Source organism: Tamandua tetradactyla, chromosome 22 (assembly GCF_023851605.1).
Source record: "Tamandua tetradactyla isolate mTamTet1 chromosome 22, mTamTet1.pri, whole genome shotgun sequence".
In the NCBI taxonomy this organism is placed as follows: Eukaryota; Metazoa; Chordata; class Mammalia; order Pilosa; family Myrmecophagidae; genus Tamandua; species Tamandua tetradactyla.
The window spans coordinates 14,756,596-14,782,208 of NC_135348.1; the positions used below are offsets into that span (position 1 = coordinate 14,756,596).

Consider the following 25,613-nt stretch of genomic DNA (forward strand, 5'->3'; position numbering starts at 1 on the left):
AATGGGACTCATGTGGCTTGTGGGAGTGTAAAACTTTCGAAAAGAGATTGGCGTTATCTATTCAAATTAATGAGACTCATAACAACCGCCAGGTATATACCAGAGAGAAACTGATGTCAACGTGATGTAATATCTATATGAAGAATGTTCACAGCAGCATTGTTTATTGCAGCCCAAACTGGAAACAACCCAGATGTCTATCAACAATAGAATAGCTACTATAAATTACGGTGCATTGTTACAATGGAACACTGTAATATGAAGCAATTAAAATGAACACATTATAGCTAGATGCAGCAACATGGATTAGAAACCATGTTGAGAAACAGCAGCAAGCACAATGGATTACGCATTATGTTGTTTCATCTACATAACATTCAAAAGAAAGGGCAAAACTAAACAATATATTGTTTAGGGATGCATGCTTGTGATAAAACATGCTTGAAGAAAGGCAAGGAAATGATTATCACAGAAGTTAGAATAATAGTTACCTCCAGTGCAAAGGGAAAGAGTCCTTCCTGTTCAGGAAAGATCACAAGGGGGTTTTTGGGGTACTGCAATATTCCATTTCTTGACCTAGTTGATTTGATACGTGGAGATTTCCTTTATAATTACTCATTATAATTGCTTTGCATTTTTATGTACATTTCACAATAAAAATGCCAACAGTACTCCATGTACTGGGACATACTGTAGATGGAATTTCTAGAAATAAAAATAAAATTTGCAGATAATTTAGCTAATGAAATCTTTGATAGTAAAAATCATTAATGTGAGATATTAAAACATTGATTCAATAAGGGCTCACTTTCAACTGGAGGAGAACCCTATAGAAATGTCCCTTTGTTATGTTTTAATGTAAAATGATATCTATATGATAAACAGATTGAAAAACCAAGGAAAGAACTCTGTTACCTAAAACTTCAGGTATTTGCAATTTTGAATCAACTGTATCCTCTCTCCTCTGGATTAATAAGCAATACAAGGAACTAAAGTAGATATGGAAATGAATGGACTTCCTCTCTCTTCTCACCAGTTCCAGCTGTTTCCTTCTCTTCTCATGCTGGGTCCTGAGGTGGGTAGACCTTGCCCAGTAACCTTAGTGCAGTTATTTCCTAAGTAGATGGCTCAAGGCTTTCCCGAGTGTCAGTCTCTCAGTAATAAGGTTTTAAGGTGGAGCATTTGACAATGGAAACAGATCAGGCTGCTGAAAAACCCTGGGTGCTACTGGAGGCATCCTCTGAGGGTTGCAGAGCTCTGATAATTGTACTCTTTATGTTTCAAGCCCACTGAACTTAAAACCTGAGGTTCTCAGCATCACAAAACCCCTTAAACCTGGGTGTTTTACTCCAATTTCTATCATCCATCCACAGAATGATGAGAATGGCAAAAACAAAAAAGATTTATTTTGTAGCCATTTGGGGCCATTACTTGGTGGTTTGATTCCCAGTCTCATTTGGAATCAAATGCAGGGTAACTTAAGTAGGCTCTTATTTAACTTGGCTCTTGGGATTTGGGTTCAAGGGCAGGAGTGTCAGGTGTTATTTCTGCAGAATGTCTCCACTTCTCCCTCTTTTCTGCAGCTTTTAAAACAAAAGCAAAAACCAGGCCCTTGGTTTTACCAAGTTAGAAGTTTCCTTGGTCAACAGTTTGCATATGGTGCTGGTAGCACTGGCAGAAACCCCAAGTTTCCAAATCTGCTTGCAATACTCCTGCTTCTATTCCTCCATAGAGGAATAGTAATGGAAAAGACTTCCATTACTGCTGCTTCCAGAGGAAGTAGGGGGTGCGAGGTCCAGTGACAGAACTGTGGAATTCGCTTCCTTTCATCATTGCTGCTGCTTTTATCGCATGCTTACACTATTCACCAGGACAGATTCAGGACAGATTTCTGAAGATTTTGGTTCTTTTATATTACTTCTTTTCCTAGAGAATGACCTTTTTAACTTTATGAATTATTACTTGAATTGACCTTCCAGAATAACATCTGTAGGAAAAGCTGCATAACAGTAATAACATTTATTTCAGAGAGGAAAGAGACTTTCAGCCACATGTGAAACGCAGGCCAAAATTACTTGATGAGGGTAATGGACACTGAATGACAACCAAGACAAGGTCAAGAAGTTCTCCATAAGCAAGAATGATTTCTAACAGTGAGGCATTGCTAAATTCTCCTCTAGAAAAACAGTCAAAAATCTTTCTACGATCTCCGGAAGGATGGTTCCTTTCCAATACTCCTCCCCCTCACACCGCCCCCTCCCCGACGCAACATTCTCCTGGAGTATGGCTCTTTCCTCCTTACCTCCCCCCCCACCCCCCCAGCCATCCGTCTCCTCCTCGCCTCTCCCCAACTGCCCTCCCTGGCAATTCTGCAAAGACGCAGGGAGTAACTCTCTACTCTAGCCACACCACATTTCCTTTCATGGAGGAAAGGGGGTGCATTATAACTTTCCTCATAATGCATCGCAGTTTACAAAGCGCTTGCACTTCTATCATCTCCTCTGAGCTCTTTGGGTGCCAAGGGACGTAGGCATTCATTCATTCATTCACCAAATTTGCGGCTCTCCACCACACTTTATCTGGCTGTAAGTCTCACCCCACACCACGGGAAGGGTGGAGTGCTCGCTCCTCGAAGCAGATGCGGTGAATTAGGCGTCAACTTCTCGCTGGGTCGGGTTTGTTGAGGGCCCGTTTGGGGCCAAATGCCTCACCTTCGAGTGGTGCGCGCCGGAGCATGGCCACACGGCTGGGCCTCCTCCTTGCCCCCAAAGGAGCAGTCACGCTCTAGGGTCAGGGGTAAGATCAGGCCGTAGCTTAGGCTCAACTCGGCTCCTCCCCTTCCTCTCTTCTATTCTGACGCGATCGCAGAGGCGGCAGCGGCGGCGAGTCCCGCGGTCCCGGGCGCACCCACCCGCTCTCGGATCCTCGACTTCCTCTTCCCCTTGAGCGTCATCAAAGTGCGCCAGAGTTCCCCAGGTCGGGGTGGGTGGGAAGGGAAAAAAAAAGGCTAGCGGTGGAAGCTTCAAAGCAGAGGGGGGAGGAGAGCGGTTGCTAGGTGACTTGCGTCATCGCTGTGCGCCGGTTTCCTCCCGCCCCTCTCTGTGGAGTGAGGCGAGAGCCCCGCACAGAGCGAGCGAGATAGCGAGCAGCGCTCCGGGCGCTACAGCCACCGCCTCCGAGAGAGTGAGAGCGAGGGAGCATCCGAGAAACTCAGCTTCCGTGCACTGGCCGCCACCGAAACCTCCGCCCTAACCTGGGCCAGCGAGAGCCGCGGCCGCCCTTCCTCTCCCCCCCCCCCCCTCACCTTCCCGGCCGGCAGCAGCGGCTGCACACGCCGGAGCCGGAGCCGGAGCCCGCGGCTGGGGGGGCAGGGAGGCGGCTACCCTGGGTCGGGGCTGGGCAGCTACTCCGCGGTGAGAGGACGCTGAGGAGGGTCCGGAGCTTTCTGCCTCGTCCCGGGACGCGGGGCGAGGGACCCCCAAGGTGTAGGGAGGGGGTCCCAGTCGCAGCGACACATGCGGGAGCCGGGAGCGGGGGCGGCGCCGAGCGGAGCCGGCCAGGTCCCCCACCTCGCCGCCGCCTCGGCCGTCCACCCGGGGCCGTAGCATCTCGCCCTGGAATATATGAGCCGGGGCTCCAAGCTCAGCAGCCACCCCCCAATCGGGGGGGCGGGGGCCCCGATGTGAAGAGGCGGCCCGGGTGGCGGGGAGAGCAGGACCCGCGCAGAGGTTCCCTTCCTTACCTTCCCCCTCCCCCACCCCCTTCGGGGGTCTTCTCCTTTGGCCAGTCGCCAGCCCCCCGGCTCCTCCGTAGGGCTCCGGGAGGAGTTCTCAGTGCCCCCTCCCCCGCCCCAGCCCGAGGGCGGCGGGGCTGGGGGGGATCCGGGGGGCCGGCCGCAGCCTCCGCCCAGAGAAAACTTTTTATAAAAATAAAATCCCAAGTCCCCCCAACGTGACTGTCCCGGGTGAAGTGGCCCTGGAAGGGCTGGAGCCACAGCCTGAAGAGACCCAGGAAGAGGAAAAAGGAGGCAAGAGGGGCCGCCACCCCTTTTCCACCGGCGGCACGGAAGAGACCCGGGTGGCCACCTGGCTTAGCGACACTAGCACCGCTTCTTCCTCGGTAACGCACCGGAGCTTTTCGCGGCCGCCGCCTCAGTCGGAAGGAGGAAGGGACCCAACCCACCTTCTCAGCTCCACCGTCATTACTCTTCGCTCCTAAAGTGTGAGTGGCCCCGGGAAAGAAAGTTGGGATTAGAAAGTGGGAGGATGCCGGTGCTTCTTCTTGGAGTTTTGCTCATGTTTCCCAGGAGTATTGGGAGTGTATAGGTGAGACAGTACCTTTATTCTTCACCGAGGGGGGAAGGTATTAGGTAGTCCAGTATTTTGTTTTAGTGCTTTGTGTGTATTATGCAAGCGTACAAGTTTCTCTTAGAGGAATTTTGCCTTACTCCAGAGTGGGTACTTAACGCCTTTTGGGCCTGCAATTGGCAAAAGAAAAGGTAGCCAGAGCATATGTGCACATAAAGGACATCTCTAATCTTCTTTTTTCCTGGTACACCTAGTGTGAAACAGCGCTGTAGTTGTTTCTGGGGAACTCTCATATATAGATGCCCAAGTAACCACCTACTTACTTACTTTTTGAATTGAAAGTAAAATTCCTTTCATTTTTTGCAGTCTTCCTTGAAAATTTTCTGTTTTGCTACCTATTAATACAGGATTTTTTTTTTTAAACTTTCTAAATTTCCTTGGTTCAGTTCCTGTCTGTCAGGAGGACACTAACAGATTTCAGTCAACCAGGAAATTCTGGATTTTTATGAATCACAACTTACTAGGGGTCTCCAGAGCATTTAGTGCTTTAACCAGTTTATAAAAATTGTTACATTTTTTTCCTTCACGCATTTTTTTTCCTTTCTTGAGAAGCATGTCTAAATTATTGCACTTTTTATTGGGCAGTTTAGCTTGAGGCTTTGATTATTTGAGTTATCGTCACTTCTCTGTTAATTTATGAGAAAGTTTCCATATTTAATTCTTTTCCAGAAATATTTTTCCTTTCATTTTAAAGTTGAAGTTTATAAGAACTTTCAGGGATACTTTCAGAAAGCCAAATTAGAGGTGCAGGAAAGTAATTTACATTTCGTATGTTTATGCACCCCTTAAGGGTTAAATAGACATTTTATTGAACAGAACATAGGTGGTATACCAAGAATTATGGTCCATCCAAACACCTGTGTGGGCTCTGTCTTTAAAGGCACTGCTGAGACGTGGTTTGTGGGAATGGATGTAAATCTGGGGTTATCGATCCTAAGTTCTCCATTGAGTAGATTTAATTTTGATTAAATTTACTTTATACTTAACATTGTTTTGATCCTGTACCTTTTCTTTCTTAAAGTAATGAGTTCTGCGAGTTTCTTGCTTCTGGATTGTGCCACAATTTAATTATTTATTGTGAATCTGTTGCCTTAAAGTTCCAAGACATAGGCAGAGTTTGTTTTGAGAAAAGGAAGAATAAGCCTGAGTTTATCTTTTCCTGGTTATATAGATTTTGATGTTCCTTCTTACCATCATGTCTCCTGACTATTTTTGTCTTAAAATAATTTATTTCATCCCTTTTATCACTGTGCCCTCCTCTGGAACTTCTGTTTTTTTTTTTCTTTAGCTACCTTGTTCTTGTTAATCTTTTGTAGGAAACCTGCACTTCTATCTTATTTAAATGGGTACCAACGTGAAAATATTGAGCAATAGATGTAATGTTCTATTTGGAATCAGAAAAAACATCTCTGGAGTCCTTCTTACTACGTGACCTTTAGGAAGTCATGTATTCTGTGTTTCACAGGGATATAAACATGAGAGATCTAGTCTTGCATAGGCTGTATGTTAGATACTGCTTTTTATTTGTCAGATTGGCTTGAAGCTTTGATTATTTGAGTTACTGATGTGAATGTATATGTACATTTTTCATTAGGGAAACGTTTGGTGCTGGATTATACAGAACTAATTGGTGTATCTGAGCCAGATCTGGAAATGTCCGTTCTGGGAAGCAAGTTTACTTAAAGTTTTGAAGAGAGAAGAGCAGGTGGAGACAGTGTTTAAATAAGACTTTTGGAATTGGAGAGTTGAGGTATGAGGGACAGGTGTAATTAGGAAGTTATCCTCATGAAATTGCAGAGGGTGGTTGTTGAGTAGGGTTAGGATTAGCCTGGGTTTGTAAAGATACATGGTTATAGTCCAAAGAAGCAGTTGAGGACAATGTTCCTAAGAGGATAGTTTTGAATGATTGGGGACAAGTTACATTTTAGGCCAGGAGGCATTATGTCTGGATTAGATTTTTGATTTTGTAGGAACCACCGTTTTTGTAATATGGTTCTTGAGAGGCTTTACAGAAGGAATAAAAAAGAGCACTGAAAGATGCTTCCTATATTTCAGTGTAGTGCTCCTAACTTTTCATTAAAAAGAGAGAGAACGAGAGAGAGAGAGAGAGAGAAGAATTTGGAAGTAGACCAATAGACTTTGTACTGTAAATTTTAGGGTAAAAGTTGAATATCATTGTAATCACATAACAGCAGAATAGTGAAACTAATGAGTGATATGAAAATATAGAGATGCACGTAATTTTCAAAGAATTTGGTTTCTCAAGAGTGCGGATGAGTGTGAAGAATTGAAAAATGGGTAGAGTACTTCGGGGGAATATAGGAAGACTCTCTAAAATAGATGTTTTAGAAGTGAGTAGTGTTTTAGAGTTGAAGATGAAAGGTACACGCGGCCTTGAAATATGACTACCAGTATAGTTCTATGGCATATGAGTCTGTACAGTCTTTTCCTAGGCTATATAGGTCTCTTGAGATTAAGTCCAGGAGAGTAGATGAACTTTCATTGTTAAGGAATTTGTAAATAAAAGGACGAATTTGTTTTCCTAAATTCATATTTTAAAAGTTTTCCCTGAATAATTATTATCCTAAGTTGGTCTTAATATGATTTAAGTGGGGCTAAAAATAGCTGGCAGAAAGGATTGCTTCCCCTGCTCGCAGTTAGTGTGAAGCTTTGTGTCCCATACAATGAATGGAGGGGATATTCCTGTGTTGGTACAGCAGTGCTGCAAAATTTTTTTTTCAAATATTAAGACTTTATTAAAAAACAAAAAACTATTAACTCAGCACTTTAAAAACTTAAGGTATTTTTTCCCTCTTTTTTTAAGCTTTTTTTCATTGTAAAATATAATATATATACAAACTTGAAGGTATTTTTGAAGCATCAGAACTAGAAGACTCCTGTGGTAAAACCTGCACCTCATGTGGCCTGCATTTAGTGTTGACTCTAACATAGATTAAGGATTGTGAGGTAGGGAAAATTTATCCAACACTCCTTTATGTTCTTTAGTTCAAATTTAGCACTTTCATAGTAGTGTCTTTGGTCTGTTCCTAAGAGTGATTTTTCAAATGGCAGTCCTTCTGGGGAAGAGATATTTAGATAAATAGTTCTCAGGTGATTTGGGTGAAGAGTACAGGAAATGGACTATATGCTATGTGGTTGTCTTCTCCCTTCACCCTCTATTTTCCACTAACATTTTTTATGCAGGTGAAAACATGTTTAGATGAACTTAAAAGGGCAGCCTTTTAGGGTTAACGTGATTTACTAGTTAAGACAGTGCGAAGTGTGGGACTCTGTGGTAGTAGAGAGTGATAAGCTCTTGTTCTTTCCTTTGGCAACTTTGGTATTGATCTGAAATGATTAGATAGCTTTCAGGGTGTGCACTAATTGACCCCAAAGCCCATGACTAGGTTAGCAGCAGTCTAATGCATTGTGTTTTAGAAATGGTCCTTGGGAAAAGTCTTGAGTTGCCTCTGATACCTAATTGTGTAGATGAGAGGTCGGCAGACTTTTTTGTGTGTGTATGAAGGGCCAGGTAGTATTTCAGATTTTGTGGGTCATGTAGTCTCTGTTGCATCTTCTCAGTTCTGCTGTTGTAGTGTGAAAGCAGCCATTGACGATGTAAGGGAATGAGTGTGACTATTTCAGTAAAACTTTATATACAAAAGCAGGCAGTAGGATGGATTTTGCCTGTCACTGTAGTAGTGTTTATAGTTGATATGAAGCAGGTGAGAATACTAGTCAATTTTTTTTTTTTTTTTTTGCATGGGCGGGACCCTGGAATCAAACCCTGGCATGGCAGGCGAGAACTGCCTGCTGAGCCACTGTGGTCCGCCCTACTAGTCAAATATTAAGGACATTAAGATTGGATCCTTCTACCTCTTAAAGGCTTAATCTCTTGCAATGTTTAGAATTACTGGATTTACTTTTTTTTTTAAAATTTTCAAGCGCTATTATATCTTAATATAAATCACTTTTCATTTAAATGTGTACATTAAAACGATTTGCTATATTCTTAAGAGTAAATATAGCACGAGTTAATTTATTTTCTAGGTGACTTATCACAAATGTGTTTAGAAATAATAGTTCATTTTGTGCAATTTTGCATTACAACTAAGACCAAAACATTTGTTTCGTATGTCGCCAAATACCTAGATTGGATGATGGTATATTTTATAATTTCATAAATCTTATTTATTTTGCAATTACCCTATTTATGGCAGGGTAGGGGTTACTCTTGTAATAGTTATCACTTTTTAATTAAGTTTTAAATCTGCTTTTACTTGATATAGTATTTCTATGTATGTAATTTGTCCTCAATTCCTCCTTCTCCCTTTAAAAAGAGAGTCTGTGCAATCTGACAATATTAGTATGCCTTACAAACAACACTGTGAAGTTGCTTTCCTGTTAACCAGGTAAAAAAATCTCTCCTTGTTCTTTTTAAAATCTTCCTTTTAATTTTTGCCTTTTCATATAATTGTACCATTGACTCAAGCCTGAGCTCAGTTAGAAGTGGAGACAATTTAAAAGACACAGGTATTCATCTCATAGCGCAAATATTCCAAGTAGAAATATTCTACATTGGTGACACTGTCAGTGGACCAGGGATAAAGAATGGTTCTTTTGCATAGTTAAATTGTCATTACAAACAGATGAGCAAAGTTGCTTTCAAATAATGAACATGTCTATTTTGAGTCTTTTTTCCTACTAAATTTAAAACTAGTCTGCTTTATGCCTTAATGTATTTTTTTTTTGGCATGGGCAGGTACTGGGAATCGAACCTTGGTCTCCGGCATGGCTGGCAAGAACTCTGCCTGCTGAGCGACTGTGGCCCACCCTATACCTTAATGTATTTTACAATTTTTGCTACTTTCTCATAATACCTTTCATAGTATGTTTAAATAGAGTGCAGTTTCTAAATGTAAATGACATTTCTTAACACTATGGGATCTGTATTTTCTAGTAATTATACCTCTACATACATGTATTTAAAATTTCCTTCTATTGCACTTATTAGAATTGTGAACTTTTTGAGGGAACAGCTGCAGTTTTCACTGAGCACTTAACCTGGACCTGCAAACTAAAGTAATGCTTAACAAAGTTTTTCTAAAACATTCCTTTGAAATTTCTAATTAGCACTCAGTTTCTTTAAAACATTAATAGAAGAAAATATAATGAGAACCAGTGTTTGTGTTCTATTCTATTATACAGGGAATTGAAAAAAAAAAATAAATAAAAACGTACAAGGACCTTTTTTGCTTGAGTATCTAATCTTTGGCTTTTCCCCATTAGAGCTAAAGGACAACTAGCAGATCAGATATTGTTTAGTTTCTGTTGCTATGCCATGTTGCCTCTGTACTAAAAGAGAGCTGTTGGAAATCTGGGTAGCTTTAGGAACGATCTAGCGTGCTCCTAGTATACTGTGCTAGGTGCTCCTTTCTGCATAACTGCTTAGAAATTTAGGAAATAGTACCATAAGATAGTGCAGGCTATTTTTTAATTTTTTAAAGAAAATTCTGATTTGATTGACAAGTCAATATGTGATGTTTTGATTAGCTTCCTAACAGGTGCAGTACATGTAAAGATGTGCTATTTTCCCACAGACAGATGTACTCACTTAACCTTTCCTCTGAAAGGATCGCCATTGAATAAGAGACTAGATTTTCTTCTGTTTCTTTTTTCATCCCACAGAATCTTGAATGAACCCATCGACAAATAATCTCAATGCCATATGTGAAGTCTCAAGCAAATTGCTGATTTATTTTGGGAAGAAGGCTTTTGGATGATGTATTAGTTTCCTAGGGCTGCTGTTGCAAATTAACACAAATTTAGTCACTTAAAACAACAGAAATTTATTCTCTCACAGTTCTGGAGGCTGGAAATCCAAAATCAAGGTATCAGCAGGGATATGATGATCTCTTTGAAGGCTCTTGGTAAGAATCCTTCCTTGCCTCCTCCTTGCTTTTGATGGTTCTGAGTGATCCTTGGTATTCCTTAGTTTGTAGATGTATCAGGGAACAATCTGTATCTCCATTGTCACATGGCCTGCTTTGTGTGTATGTCTCAGTGTGTTCTCGCTGCTTCTTCTTGGGACAGTGGTCATTGAATTGAGGATCCATCCTAGTCCAGATGGACCTCATCTCAACTTTATTATATCAGCAAAGACCCCCCCCTCTCAAAATGAGGTCACATTCAAAGAAACGAGGGGATAGGATTTGAATATATTTTATGGGGGGAGACAGTTCAACCCACTACAGATAGCATGTGTTCTAGGGCCATGGAAGGGGTAATATATCTTTCTAGAGTCTTAGAGACCTGAGAAGAGTTGATTAAAAAAATAGTGAGTGGGGTGCATGGGTAGTTTAGAGGTTAGAATGCCTGCCTTTCATGTGGGAGACCTAGGTTCGATTCCTGGACCATGCACCCCCCCCCCCCAGAAAAAAAATAGTGAGTAATTTATAACTACCTAATGACTGAAAACATTATATATACCGGGGGTTAGAAACAGACTGCTAATTCATTTCTCGTCTATCTGATAAAATACTGTGAAGGTAGAAGACTCACTCATTCTGTAGGCACTGGATTTCTTAGCTACATGGCCTTGGTCAAGGCTCTTACCCTTCCCTAATACTGGTTTCACTACCTGTTGATGAGGAAAACATGTCCTTCTTAGTGTTGTTGTTAGGATTAAATAGATAATGCTAACATATGCAAAGCTGTTATGCTGGTGCCTTGAACACAGTATATGATCCATTACTGTTAGCTTATTAAGTTAAAGGCATAGAGAAAGGCTAAAGAAAGGTTTTATGTTCTCAAGCATTTTAATTCAGTACGTGAGTTTGACAAATAATTAATAAACAATTCTGTAATGTTATTAAAATTATATGAACTCTAGTACATGATTTTGTTAAAGTCTTAGAAACTAGAAAAATGACAGAATTGCTGTACTTATTATCTATAGAAAAGAGAGACTGATTTGAACATATTGGAATTTGAATTTGTTTCCAAAGACCTCAGTTGGTTCTCTAATAGTACTTGGATCTGAAAGGAATGTTTTTTGAATAATTAATGTTATCCCTGAAAGTGACTGGTTGTCCATTTAGAAATAATAGGATGTATATTCAGTTGTCAGCGCTTTCTCTTTAGCCTTTGGGAATAAAAACTTTTAAAAAATCATGGATTGGTTCAGTGGTAGAATGCCCACCTTTTATGCGGGAGACCCGGGTTCAATTCCTGGACCATGCACCGCCCTCCCCCGCAAAAAAATAAAATCATGGGTAAGTATAAGAAAAGTTTTATCAAAACGATTACATCTCAAACTAAGATTGAAGGAATTTTATTTAGGTGGTTCTATTTTAACTCTTAATTTTATTTTTCTTAAAATGACTAGTGTGTTTTTTTATTTCCTTTTTTGTGCTTAGTATTTATGAAATATAAAATCAGTTTTCAGAAATCATTCTTAGAATGTATTGTTCACTTTTTCTTCAAACTTGACATACGCAGTGTTTTAGTGGCTGTCCTAGTTTGCAGTCTGCTGGAATGCAATATTCCAGTAACATAGTGGCTTTTAAAAATGGGAATTTATTAAGTTGGTCTACAGTTCTAAGACCATGAAAATATCCAGATTAAAGCAAGGCTATAAAAATGTCCAATCTAAGGCATCCAGGGAGGGATACCTTAGTTCAAGAAGGCCGATGACATTCAGGGTTTCTCTTTGAACTGGAAGGGCACATGGTGATGTCTGCTAGCTTTCTCTTCAGTGGCTTCCCCAGGGCTCTGTTCTGTTGGCCATGTTGCTTCTGGTGACTCTGGTTACTTTAAAGCTTTTTCCAAAATGGTCCCTCTTAAAAGGACTCCAGTAAGCAACCCCACCTTGAATGGGTGTAGACGCATCTCCAGGGAAACCATCTAATCAAAAGTTACCACCCACAATTGGGTGGGTCAATCTTCATGGAAACAGTAAAAAAGATACCACCCAGCAGTATTGAATCAGGACAACGGACTTGGCTTTTCTGGGGTACACAGCAGATTCAAACTGGCACAGTAGCCAATAGAAGAAATAATGCTTCTTGACTATTTTATGTTTGAAAAGTATTTCCATTTTGAAAGGCCAAAGATTGCTTTCATAATCTGTTTATTTAATAGTACAGTATATATTTAAGAAAAGTATATGAAAATCTAGAGGCAGAAAGAAAAAGTTTCGGTACATTTCTTAGCACTGGTTATCTTGATAGCGCTTGTCTTTATTCTCTGTAACTTAAAAAAAAATTTTTTTTATTGGGAAATCTTCACACACATAGTCTATCCATAGTATACAGTCAGTGGCTTACATCATCACATAGTTTGGTTGTTCGTTACCCTGATCATTTTTAGAACATTTGTATCACTTCAGAAAATAATTAAAAAGATAAAAGAAAAAACCTCATACATTCCATATCCCTTCCCCCCCCATTGACCACTAGTATTTCAATCCACCCATTTTTTTTTTACCCTTTATACCCCCTATTAGTTATTTATTTTTTATCCTTAATTTTTTTGCTCATCTGTCCATACCCTGGATATAAGGAACATCAGACACAAAGTTTTCACAATCACACGGTCACATAATAAAAGCTATATACTTTTATAGCTATAAATAGTTACTTATTCAATATAGTTACTTATTCAAGAATCAAGGCTACTGGAACATACAGTTCAACAATTTTAGGTACTTCCTTCTAGCCACTCCAGTACATAACAAACAAAAAGGGATATCTATAAAATGCATAAGATTATCCTCCAGGATAACCTCTCAACTCTGTTTGAAATCTCTCAGCCACTGAAACTTTATTTTGTCTCATTTCTCTCTTCCGCCTTTTGATCAGGAAGGCTCTCTTAGTCCCATGATGCCAGGTCCCAGCTCATCCTGGAAGTCCTGTCCCACATTGTCAGGGAGATTTATACTTCTGGGAAACCAGTCCCACATGGGGAGGGGAGGGCGGTGAGTTCACCTGCCAAGTTGGATTAGAGGGCCACATCTGAGCAATAAAAGAGGCTCTCTGCGGGTGACTCTTAGGCATAACTATATGTAGGCTTAGCTTTCTTTTACAGGAATAAATTTCATAGGGGCAAACCCCAAGATGAGTGATTAGCCTGTGGAATTGGTTGTCCCCAATGCTTGTGAGAATATCAGAAATTATCCAGGTGGGGAAGTTGAATATTTCCTCCTTTCTCCCCGGTTCCCCAAGGGGACTTTGCAAATACTTTATTTTCTGCCCAAATTTCTCTGGGATATATTGGGCCATCACACTAACCTGTACAAACCAACAAGATCTCACACCCTATTCAAGATTCCACGTAATTAGTGTTCAAGTAAACTGACCATATAAGTTAAATTTGATAATCACTACCCAGAATATAAATTTTGCACCAAATAAACATCTCTTGCTTTGGTCTCACACAGAACTTGAAATTTTAAAATATGGGTGATACCGTCCTTTGCCACATATCCTGATTTACCATAGTACTATCCAGATCAGCTTTATTCATATCTCTAGACAAAGTCTGATCACTTTTTCAGCTTTTTAAACAGTTCTTGTATGAGGTAGTGCTGACTTTCATAACTTCAGTGTTCCAAGTCCAAGTCTCAGGTGTCATATGAAGAATCGAAGTTTCAGGGAATGATCAGGTTATATAGAAATAGCTCAGTATCTCAGAATTTAGAAATAACAGTCCTAACTCCTGAATATATGTGACTACTGTTAGGGTTTACAGTCTAGCGCCCTTTATCTCTATAATTTATAAGGCAAGTTTGCTTTATATTTTGGTGTAAGTAAAGAAATTAGATTGGCTTATCTGTCAGAGAATCTCCTATTAGGTGGTTAATTTAATAAATATTCTCTTTTAAATTTCAGTATTTTAAATATTTTTTTCTATAGGTAGAATTATAGCTATGCTTTTGGGGTTCTTTCCATTTCACAGCTTTTCAAAAAGAATTTCCTCATTCTGATAAATTCATGTAATGGATAGATGGGAAGAAGAGCATATTCTCTCTAGCTTATTTGATTTCTTCCTGCTTATTAATTATGTATGTAATTCATTATGTGTGTATTTAATAGTATATAATTAAATATTTGGATCATCAATTTCTTCTGTATGATTGGTGCTCTCTTAATTAGCTGCTGTGTGAATTTGTTAATATTAACTTTGTAATGCTGACATAATGAATGGTGGACCTTTTTCTTTTGAGTATTGCCCGCATAGGATTTTACTTTCTTTCTTGCTCAACTTAGAAATTTAGAACTGGAAAACAAAATTTCAAATTTTAATAAAGGCGTTCTAAAAGGAAAGGAGAGATAGGATTCATAGAGTGTGTGTGAGAGAGACAGAGTAAAGGAGGGAGAAGAGGCAGATAGTAGGGAAAATGGTTCTGGAAATTTTGATGCCAGTCTTAGTCAGAGGTTGCACCCTATTATTTCTTTGTGTTATCTACCACCCTTTAAAATGTTGATGAGATGATTGACTCTTGTTCACAGTTTTCAATATCTGTTCTCTTTAAACCATGCAGGTTTTAATCTGGATGGAATAATCAGTGTATTCTAGAATAAGAATACATCCTACCCACTGAGAGAAGGGATGGTCAAAAGAGTTTTTTTTACTACATTGGAGGCTTAAAAACTTTATTTTTATTTTGTTTTTTGTTGGCCATATTTCCCTAAGAGGAATGCTTGCAATTTTATACATGACCCCGTAGTTGAGAGGCAAGCTTTGGAGTAAATAGACCCAATATCAACTCAGTTACTTTGTGGCTTATGCAAGTTATTAATTCTAAGTGTGTTCCTGTAAAACTGGGATGATAATAGTAGTACCTACCTCCTTTATAAGGTAGTTATGAGGATTGAATGAACAGGTAAAAGCATGTAAGCTTTTAGCTCAGTGTTTGACTCAGAATAAATGCTCAGTAAACGTTAGCTGCAGCAATAATAATAATGAAGAAATATCACAGTATTATGTTAGGGTTATTTCTGTGAAGTTGTTGACTTTTTCAGTGCTGTAGGCAATTGTAATCTTTGCTCCTGAAAGTGTCACCATTTTGAATACAGCCTTTATTTCTCAGCAGATACTGAGCACTTACTTTGAAAAAAAAAGGTAAAAATCTCTGCCTTCTTAAAACTTACATTTCGGTTGGGGGAGACAGACAATACACAAACTAAAGCAAAACACATTAAGATCACTCAGCTTGTAAAATTTGGTTCTTGGACTTCATATATCAAAGCTTCCGTTAACCAACACTATCCATCTTCACCCTTAAATCTTTTTTTTTTATTGTTCCTTTGCTGTGGTTGAGAGTATTAGCTGGTAGAAGCACCCTGAAAATGTAGAATTAGCCTCTTGAGAATTCCGTTTTTTTGCAGCTACAGCTCAATCCTAAATTTTAAGGCAGCGTTATATTCCTCATCACTTCCTGGCTTACTCCTTAAATTGGCTATCTCAGAACTTTCCTTTTAGGTCCTAAAAATTCTATTTCACTTTGTTTGCAAGGTAGTGAGTGAGCACCTTGCTTCTCCCAGTTTCTGTTTTCTCATCCATTTCATTTCAGAAACATTCCCTGACTTATCTAACTTTATACTTTTTTTTCCCTCTGGTTTTATATGTCCCACCTTCTGTGTATGGTTAACTGAGATATTTAACTTATTTATTCTCTCTCTTTTTAAAAAATGTATATTTTTCTTGTTTCTTCAATTAAATGGTAAACCTATTTAGGTAAGGGGCTATTCTATTCTGAGTCTTAGCTTCTTCACCTGAAAAAAAGATAATACCCACCTCAGAGGGATGTTGTGAGATTTCAAAGTAATAATTTATGAAAAGGTGCTGCAGCCAGATCCTTAATAAATGCTAGTTTCCTTTTATTTGAACCACTCTAGCTCCTAAATATGGTGCTGCTGTACATACAGGCAGTGCTTAGAAAATGCTTTTTGATTTGTCCTGAATTGAGGCTGGCGGCTTTTAAATTTAGGTTCTACTTGTGTTGATAATTTTAGTTCTTATTTCCTGATAAGATTCAAAATACTGATTTTAAAATGTCAGTTGATAAATATTAAGGCATTAATGAGAAATGATACAGTGACTAGAACTGGGACTCTGGATTGTCATTGTATGGTTTCAAATACAGGCATTCATACTGTTTATGACCTTTCGTAAATAGTTCAATCTCTTTCTCATCAGTTTCTTTATCTGTAAAATGGGGAAATTAATAATCTCTACCTTATATATACTTTGTTTGGATTAAATGTGAAGAGCATAATAGTGCTTAGTGCATAAATAACTCTATCAGTGGCAATTTTGCCCCACCCTGACTGCATTTGGCAATATCCGGAGATGTTTTTGATTGTTACAGTTGCAGGAGTGGAGGTGGCAGGGGTGGGGTGGGGAAGATGGTGCTACTGTATCTGGTGAGTAAAGGCCAAGTATACTGCTAAACAGTGTATAGACTAGCACCCCACAATAAAGAATTATCTGGTCTAAAAGCTGACGTTTTTCTCCAACTAAGACTCACTGTTTCTCATTTAGATATTTTTTTGGTATAAGGTACTTTGCTATTTCTGTATAAATCCCTAATCATTGATAAAGACACACCACAGACTTGTGAAGATAATGAGGATAAAATGAGAATTGGCCTCATTTAATATTCATTAAAAAAAAACATGGAAAAATTAATATATGGCAGTTACTTTGAATCTAAAAGGTGCTAACACTTGTTCATGAACTAAGAAAAGATTCCAGGGAGATTTTATGGGTTTAGTTTTTAAAAATAGTAAACTATTCTATTTCATATAAAAGTATATGGAGAGTAGGGGGCTTATAAGATGGTGCCGTAATGTGTAAATGTTCATCAAGTCAAATACACACTAAAGGTAAAAGCAAGTGTCAGTGTAAATTGAAGGATCTGTTGGGGTAAATCTTGGATAATATTGGACTTCTTTTTCTTTCCTCATGTTTAATCACTCACCAAGTTGAGGTTCTCTTTAATTTAGAAACTCTTCTATGTCTCCTCTTTTTTTCTTACTGTTTAAAATCGAACCCTTGTCATTCTCTATTACAGGGGCCTCTTAATTGATTTCCTTGCTCTGTCTTTCCTCTACATTTTTTACCTGAGAGAGCCTTTCTAGTCCAGATCCAATCTACCATTCAAGCTTCCCTCCACTACCCTCTTAATTCTGAGAGGGAATTAAGCCCTAATAGCCTAAGGCTGGAATTAGAATGAACTGATTTCTCTCCTAAGTATGTTACTAATTGTGTACCATCTTTGGAAATTAGGAAAGTAGTCAATCTTATGTTTTGTATTTTGTGGTTCAGATGCCTTCCTTCACTTCTGTCCAAACACTTGCTGTGTATCCGTTGTACTTTTATATGTGTACATGGTGTATGTGTATATACATGTGTGTCCATGTGTATATTTTCATGTGTATTTGTCTCTGCACTTTGCTATTTCCTCCACCTATAATGTTCTTTCCCTTCATCTGGAAAATTTATTTATCTCTTATTATTCTCTAAGAAGTCTGTCCTGATTAATGTTAAGTAGAGTTGGTTGTTTTTTATTCTGGTTACCCACAGCATCTTTGTGGCTCTTTTATAGCATTTGACATAGTTATTTGTATTTTTCTCTTCTATTGGTCTGTTTCTCTGAAGACAAGGGTCATGTCTTAATCACCTTCAGTTAATATGTTGTCCACTATTTTCTGCCACGTGGTAGGTGCATATAATATGGTAACCGATTAATAGAAGAGGGGAAAAAAACTGGAAAACTTTTTTTTTAAATTTTTTTTATTAATCAAAAAAAAGAAAAGAAATTAACACAACATTTAGAAATCATTCCATTCTACACATGCACTCAGTAATTCTTAGTATCATCACATAGATGTATGATCATCATTTCTTAGTACATTTGCATCGATTTAGGAAAAGAACTAGCAAAACAGCAGAAAAAGATATAGAATGTTAATATAGAGAAGAGAATTAAAATAATAATACTAATAAAAATATATATATATAAAAAAAGGAAAAAGAAAAAAAACAAAAACAAAAGATACAAACAAACAAACAAACAAAAAACCTATATTTCAGGTGCAGCTTCATTCAGTGTTCCAACATAGTTACATTACACTTAGGTATTATTGTGCTGTCCATTTCTGAGTTTTTGTATCTAGTCCTGTTGCACAGTCTGTATCCCTTCAGCTCCAATTACCCATTATCTTACCCTGTTTCTAACTCCTGCTGGTCTCTGTTACCAGTGATATATTCCAAGCTGATTCTCGAATGTCGGTTCACATCAGTGGGACCATACAGTATTTGTCCTTTAGTTTTTGGCTAGACTCACTCAGCATAATGTTCTCTAGGTCCATCCATGTTATTACATGCTTCATAAGTTTAGTCTGTCTTAAAGCTGCATAATATTCCATCGTAGGTATACGCCACAGTTTGTTTAGCCACTCATCTGTTGATGGACATTTTGGCTGTTTCCATCTCTTTGCAATTGTAGATAATGCTGCTATAAACACTGGTGTGCAAATGTCCGTCTGTGTCTTTGCCCTTAAATCCTTTGAGTAGATACCTAGCAGTGGTATTGCTGGGTCGTAATCCATTCTGCCAGTCTATGTCTTTTGATTGGGAAATTCAGTCCATTAACTTTTAGTGTTATTACTGTTTGGATAATATTTTCCCCTACCATTTTGGCTTTTGTATTATATATATCATATCTGATTTTCCTTCTTTCTACACTTTACTCCATACCTCTCTCTTCTGTCTTTTCGTATCTGACTCTAGTGCTCCCTTTAGTATTTCTTGCAGAGCTGGTCTCTTGGTCACAAATTCTCTCAGTGACTTTTTGTCTATAAATGTTTTAATTTCTCCTTCATTTTTGAAGGACAATTTTGCTGGATCTAGAAGTCTTGGTTGGCAGTTTTTCTCTTTTAGTAATTTAAATATATCATCCCACTGTCTTCTAGCTTCCATGGTTTCTGCTGAGAAATCTACACATAGTCTTATTGGGTTTCCCTTGTATGTGACAGATTGTTTTTCTCTTGCTGCTTTCAAGATCCTCTCTTTCTCTTTGACCTCTGACATTCTAACTAGTAAGTGTCTTGGAGAATGCCTATTTGGGTCTATTCTCTTTGGGGTGCGCTGCACTTCTTGGATCTGTAAATTTAGGTCTTTCATAAGAGTTGGGAAATTTTCAGTGATAATTTCTTCCATTAGTTTTTCTCCTCCTTTTCCCTTCTCTTCTCCTTCTGGGACACCCACAACACGTATATTTGTGCGCTTCATATTGTCATTCAGTTCCCTGATCCCCTGCTCAAGTTTTTCCTTTCTTTTCCCAATAGTTTCTGTTTCTTTTTGGATTTCAGATGTTCCATCCTCCAGTTCACTAATTGTAGCTTCTCCTCTTTAGATCTACCATTGTAGGTATCCATTGATTTTTCCATTTTTTCTTCTTTGTTCTTCACTCCCATAAGTTCTGTGATTTGTTTTTTCAGATTTTCTATTTCTTCTTTTTGTTCAGCCCGTGTCTTCTTCATGTCCTCCCTCAATTTATTGATTTGGTTTTTGAAGAGTTTTTCCATTTCTGTTCGTATATTCAGCATTAGTTGTCTCAGCTCCTGTATCTCATTTGAACTATTGGTTTGTTCCTTTGACTGGGCCATATCTTCAATTTTCCGAGCGTCATCCATTATTTTCTGCTGGTGTCTGGGCATTTGATCAGATTTCCCTGGGTGTGGGACCCGGCTGGTTGAAAGGTTTTTCTGTGAAATCTCTGGGCTCTGTTTTTCTTTTCCTGCCCAGTAGGTGGCGCTCATGGCGCTCGTCTGTCTGCGGGTCCCACCAGTAAAAGATGCTGTGGCTCCTTTAACTTGCCAATCCGAATCTCGCAGTCGGCCCGGGAAACCGCGCGTGGAGGGGGGTCGCCGGCCGCCGCGACTTGGGAGAGTACCGGTCCAAATTGCCCAGCTGGCCCGAGACGCCAAGCGTGGCGGGAGGGCCCCGCTATCCAACGTTCCCAGTCATACCGGGGAGCCACGTGCATGGAGGGGACCCCAGTCGCCAGCCGCCCCGGCCGGGAAAACGCGCGCTCCTCGGGTATCTCACCGCAGCGGATTCTCCCTGCCCGTTCAGCCGTTCCAGAATGGGGTACGCTGTCTTTTTGGTCTCTGTCATGGCTCCGGGAGCTGTTTTGTATTGTTTCTGTTTCTTTAGTTGCTGTTCTGGAGGAGGAACTAAGCTGGAAAACTTTTTTTAAAAAACTTTATTTTTCTTTTTTACGAGGAAAGTTGCAGATTGTTGTTATGTAGAACAAACATGCATAAAATACAGGATTCCCATAAATCACCCTATTATTAACATCTTGCATTGGTGTGGATCATTTGTTACAATTGATGAAAGCACATTTTTATATTGTACTATTAATGGTTTAACTTAGGATTCACTGTTTTGTGTGATGCATGAATTCATGGCTTCATGGATTAAAAAAAAATGTATTATCATATATACAACCTAACAATTCCCCTTTTGACCACATTCAAATATATATTTCAGTGCCGTTAATTACCTTCACAATGTTGTGCTGCTGTCACCACCATCTATTACCAAAAATATTTCGCCTTGTTCCTGGAAAGCTTTTTCAATAAGCTCTATGAGAAGGGCCATAACCTATTTTGTCACCTTTGTTTCCAAGGGCTTAGTGTAATGTTCTGTTGATTAGTGTTCAGCAAATATTTATTAGATATAATTCCAGTGGTTAATAGAATTTTTCATGTGAACTTTTTTCTATATTTCTAGAAGGTATATCCTAGAAGTAAAAAGGTCTAGAATTTTTGGTATATCTTACGCTTTAACTTGACCTTTGTTTTCTTAGCTCAGTACTGAGACTTGATACAACAAATATTTGCTGAATGATGCTTTTGACTGATTTCTTTTTCACCCATGGAGCCATTCAGGTGGTAAACTTGTTAGAACAATGAATGTGTAGTATCAGTCATAACATCATAAAGGAGCCAACATTAAGTAAAAGTGTTAAATAAAGGCTCTGATTGCTATATGTTTTGGCCACACAAAGTGAATATATATTTACTCTCAAGAATGGGTAAGGACTGAGACTATTGGATAATTGGAGGTTAGGATTACTGGGTCTCTTTTTTTCTTTTATTGATTTTATTTTGAACTACATCAAACTTACAGGACAGTTACAAAAATAATACAAACCCTATACTGTGGACTCCAACTCCCCCCTACTCCCCCCAGATCTACCAGTTTTAACATTTTGACACATTTGCTTTATCATTCTATCTACCCATCCATCTATCCGTCTCTTTAGCAGTCCATTTTTTGAACACTTGAGTGCAGTTTGTATGCATCATGTTCCTGGAACACTGAATATTGCCATGTACATTTCCTAAGAACAAGGATATTCACTTATGTTACCACCTTAAGTACAGTTATCAAATTTAAGGAAATTTAAGATTGATATAAAGCCTCCAGTCTGTCTTCTCATTTTTTCCTCTCACAACAATGTCCTTTTGAGCCATTTCTCTTCCTTTGCTAGGTGCCATCTAGGATCGTGTATTTCATTTAATTGTCATTGTCTGTAGTTTTTTCCTTCCTTTTTTTAAATATAAATGTGGAAACTTCTACAGTGTAACTTTCCCATCTCAGTCACTCCCAGGCATACCACTTAATGGGGTTAATCACATTTACAATATGGCTGTACCCTCACTAACTTCCATTACTAAAACTTTCCCTTCTCTACAAACAGAAACCCTACACCTGTATAAACTTCACATTTCCCCTACCCCCCTGTAATCTGCTCTCTAATTTCTTTCTCTGTGAGTTTGCAAACTCTCCAGTATTTTCTTTGTAGTTAGCATGGAACTTAAATTTAACTTCCTAAACCTTTAACAATCTCGTTTGCTTTCATACCAACCGAACTTTAGTTGAGTACACAAACTGTGTTCCTATGTCCCTCCATCCTCCCACCTTTATGTAGTGTTTTTTTTTTTTTTGTATGCTGTATGGCAGAGTCACATTTCATTCTTTTTCAGTATAAATATTCCATTATTGCACACCATTTGTTGAGTTTTTGTTTGTTTGTTGTTTCCTTTTTTTTTTTTTATGGGGAGTTGCAGTGCATAGGCCGGGAATTGAACCTGGGTCTCCTGCATGGCAGGCGAGAATTCTACCACTGAACTACCCTTGCACCCCCGTTCTTTTTTTTTTTTTTAAATTAAGAAATCTTCACACACATATTTCTTGTCACAAATTACATATTTATATATTATAGTCTAAAACCACTGATTTATCATTATGTTTTATGCATTGCACCTTAGGTCCTGTAGGAAGTAGAGTTGAGTTACAAACCAAAATTACAATACTTCTGATGTTTTTATTTACCCATGTCTTTAGATTCACTTGAGATCTTTATTTCTTCATTTGGGTTTGATTTATTGATCTATTGTTTATTGAATTTTAGACAGTAGAATGCCCTTTAGCATCTCTGTAGGACCCATCTAGTGGTGACAGACTCCCTCAGCTTTTGTTTATCTGGAAATGTCTTAATATTTCCCTCTTTTTTTTAGCTTTTTATGTTGAAATAATTTCAAATTTACAGGACAATCACAAAAATAATACAAACTACATACAAAAACTCCAGCATACCCACACCCCCAGATACTCAAATCCATCAATTTTAACATTTATTTGCCTTTGTATCCATCTATCCCTTCCTCCCTCTTGCTCCTTCTTTCCCTTCCTATCAATCAATCAGCTGTCTTGCTATCTGTGTTTCTATTTGCTGTCTGTCTTGAACATTTGATAGCTGGGTTATACACATCATACTTCTTGAACACAATACTTCCATGCACATTTCGTAAGAACAAGGATATTCATTTCTGTAACTATCATAAATGCAGTTATGAAGGTAAAAAAAAAATTAACGTTGAAATAAAGCTTGCATTCTATATTCTGATTTTTTTCTCATGTTGCAATAATGCCTTAAATAGTGGAAACATATATACAATATAAATCTTACCATCCTACCCTCTTCACTTGGATTCATCACATTCACAATGATACGGTACCCTCACCACCATCCATTACCATAACTTTCCCTGCACCCCAAACAGGTTTCTGTATGCATTTTGCATTAACTCCCAATTGTCCCTACCCTCCTGCCCCCTTGCTGATAACCTGCCTCTGAATTTGCATATTCTCTGATATTTTCTTTGTTGATGGGACTTAAATTTAACATCCTAAATCTGTAACTATCTCATGCTCTCTGATACCAACTTAACTTCAATAGCATACACATACTATGTTCCTGTACCTGTCTTTCTCCCACCCTAATGCAGTTCTTGTTAGAAAGTACATATCTATACATTATCAGGCAAATCCATTGATTCATCATGATATTTTTTGCATTTGCCTTTTAGATACTTCAGGAATTAAAAAGTGGAGTTACAAATCAAAAATAAGTAAATAGTAATAGTATTTATGTTTACGCACATCATTATTTTTACCAAATGTTTTTATTTCTTTGTTTGGCTATAGTCAATTGTCTGGTGTGTGTCCTTTCTACTTGTAGAACTCCCTTTAGCATTTCTGGTAGGGCTGGTCTAGTGGTGATGAAGTTCCTCGGTTACAGAGAATGTTTTATCCCTCTCTCATTTTTGAAAGATGGTTTGGTGGCTATAGAATGCTTGGTTGGCAAATTTTTGCTTTCTGTTCTTTAAATATATCTTCTTGTGACCGTTTTGCCTCCATATTTCCCGATGAGAAACTGGCCCTTGATCTTTTTCTTTTTTTTTTAAATTTTAATTAGAGAAATTGTATGTTTACAGAAAAATCATGTAAAAACTACAGTATTCCCATATACCTTCTCATGTTGATACTTTGCATTAGTGTAGTACCTTTGTTCCAATTAATGAAAGAATGTTAAAATTGTAATATTAACTATAGTCCATAGTTTACATTAGATGTATTTTCCCCATATATACCCAGTTATTAACACCTTGAATTAGTGTGGTACATTTATTATAAATTATGAAAGAACATTTTTATGCTTGTCCTATTGTTTATAGTAGGGCTCACTGTGTTATACAGTCTCATGTTTTATCTTTTGATTTTTTTACTCTAGTAATGTATATACGACCTAAAATTTCTTCTTTAACCACATTCACATATATAATTTTGTATTATTAATTACACTTCCAATAATGTGCAACCAATGTCACCATCTAATCCCAAAAGTTTACAATCACTGTAAATGAAAATTCTGGAACAATTAAGCCTGAACTCCCTATTCTCTACACCCTACCCAGCCACTGGTAAACTGTATTCTAGATTTTACTTCTGAGTTTGCTTGTTCTGTTTCATATGGATGAAATAATACAATATTGTACTTCTTATGTCTGGCTGAATTCATGCGGTATAATGTCTTCAAGATTCATCCATGTTGCATATATCAGGGCTTAATTCATTTTTATGGTCCAGTAATATTCCATTGTATGTATATACTGTATTTTGTTCATCCATTCATCAGTTGATGGACACCTGGATTGCTTCTTGAAAATTGCAAATGCTGCTGTGAACATCAGTGTGCAATGTCTTTTTTGAGTTCCTGCTTTCAATTATTTGGTGTATATATCTAGTAGAGGGATTGCTGGGTCTTATGGTAATTTTATATTTAGCTTCCTGAGGAACTGCCAAAGATACTGTACCATTTTACATTGCCAACAGCAATAAATGAGGTTTTCTGTTTCTCCACATTCTCTCAAACATTTGTCATTTTTTTGATGGGCATTTTAGTGGGTTTGAAATGATAGCTCATTGTGGCTTTGATTTGCATTGCCCTAATAGCTGATGATATTGGACATCTTTTATGTGCTTTTTAGCCATTTGTGTACTCTTTTTGGAGAAATATCTATTTTTTCAAGTCTTTTGCCCATTTTTTAATTTGGTTGTTTGTCTTTTTATTGGTAAGTTGTAGGATTTCTTTTTATATTTGGGGTATTAAACCCTTATTGGATATGTAGTTTCCAAATATTTGTTCCCATTGATGGGTTGTCTCTGTTACTTTCATGATAAAGTCCTTTGCACAAAAGTTTTCAATTTTGATGAGACCCCATTTATCTGTGTTTTCTTGTTCTTTGGGTGAAAAGTCTAAGAAACCATTGTCTAACACAAGATCCTGAAGATGCTTCCCTACATTTTCTTCTAGGAGTT

At 38.2% G+C, this 25,613-nt stretch overlaps 1 protein-coding gene across 4 annotated transcripts in view; it reads left to right on the forward strand.

Annotated features, from left to right (window-relative positions):
- Window positions 1-3,018: 3,018 nt before the first annotated feature.
- The window catches only part of FBXW7 (F-box and WD repeat domain containing 7), a 234,666-nt gene continuing 212,071 nt past the window's right edge, over window positions 3,019-25,613 (forward strand). For all 4 annotated transcript variants that reach the window (XM_077139781.1, XM_077139779.1, XM_077139782.1 and 1 more), the window contains exon 1: window positions 3,019-4,221. The gene's annotated coding sequence lies outside the window, so the exon portion shown is untranslated. The remainder of the gene's footprint in view (window positions 4,222-25,613) is intronic.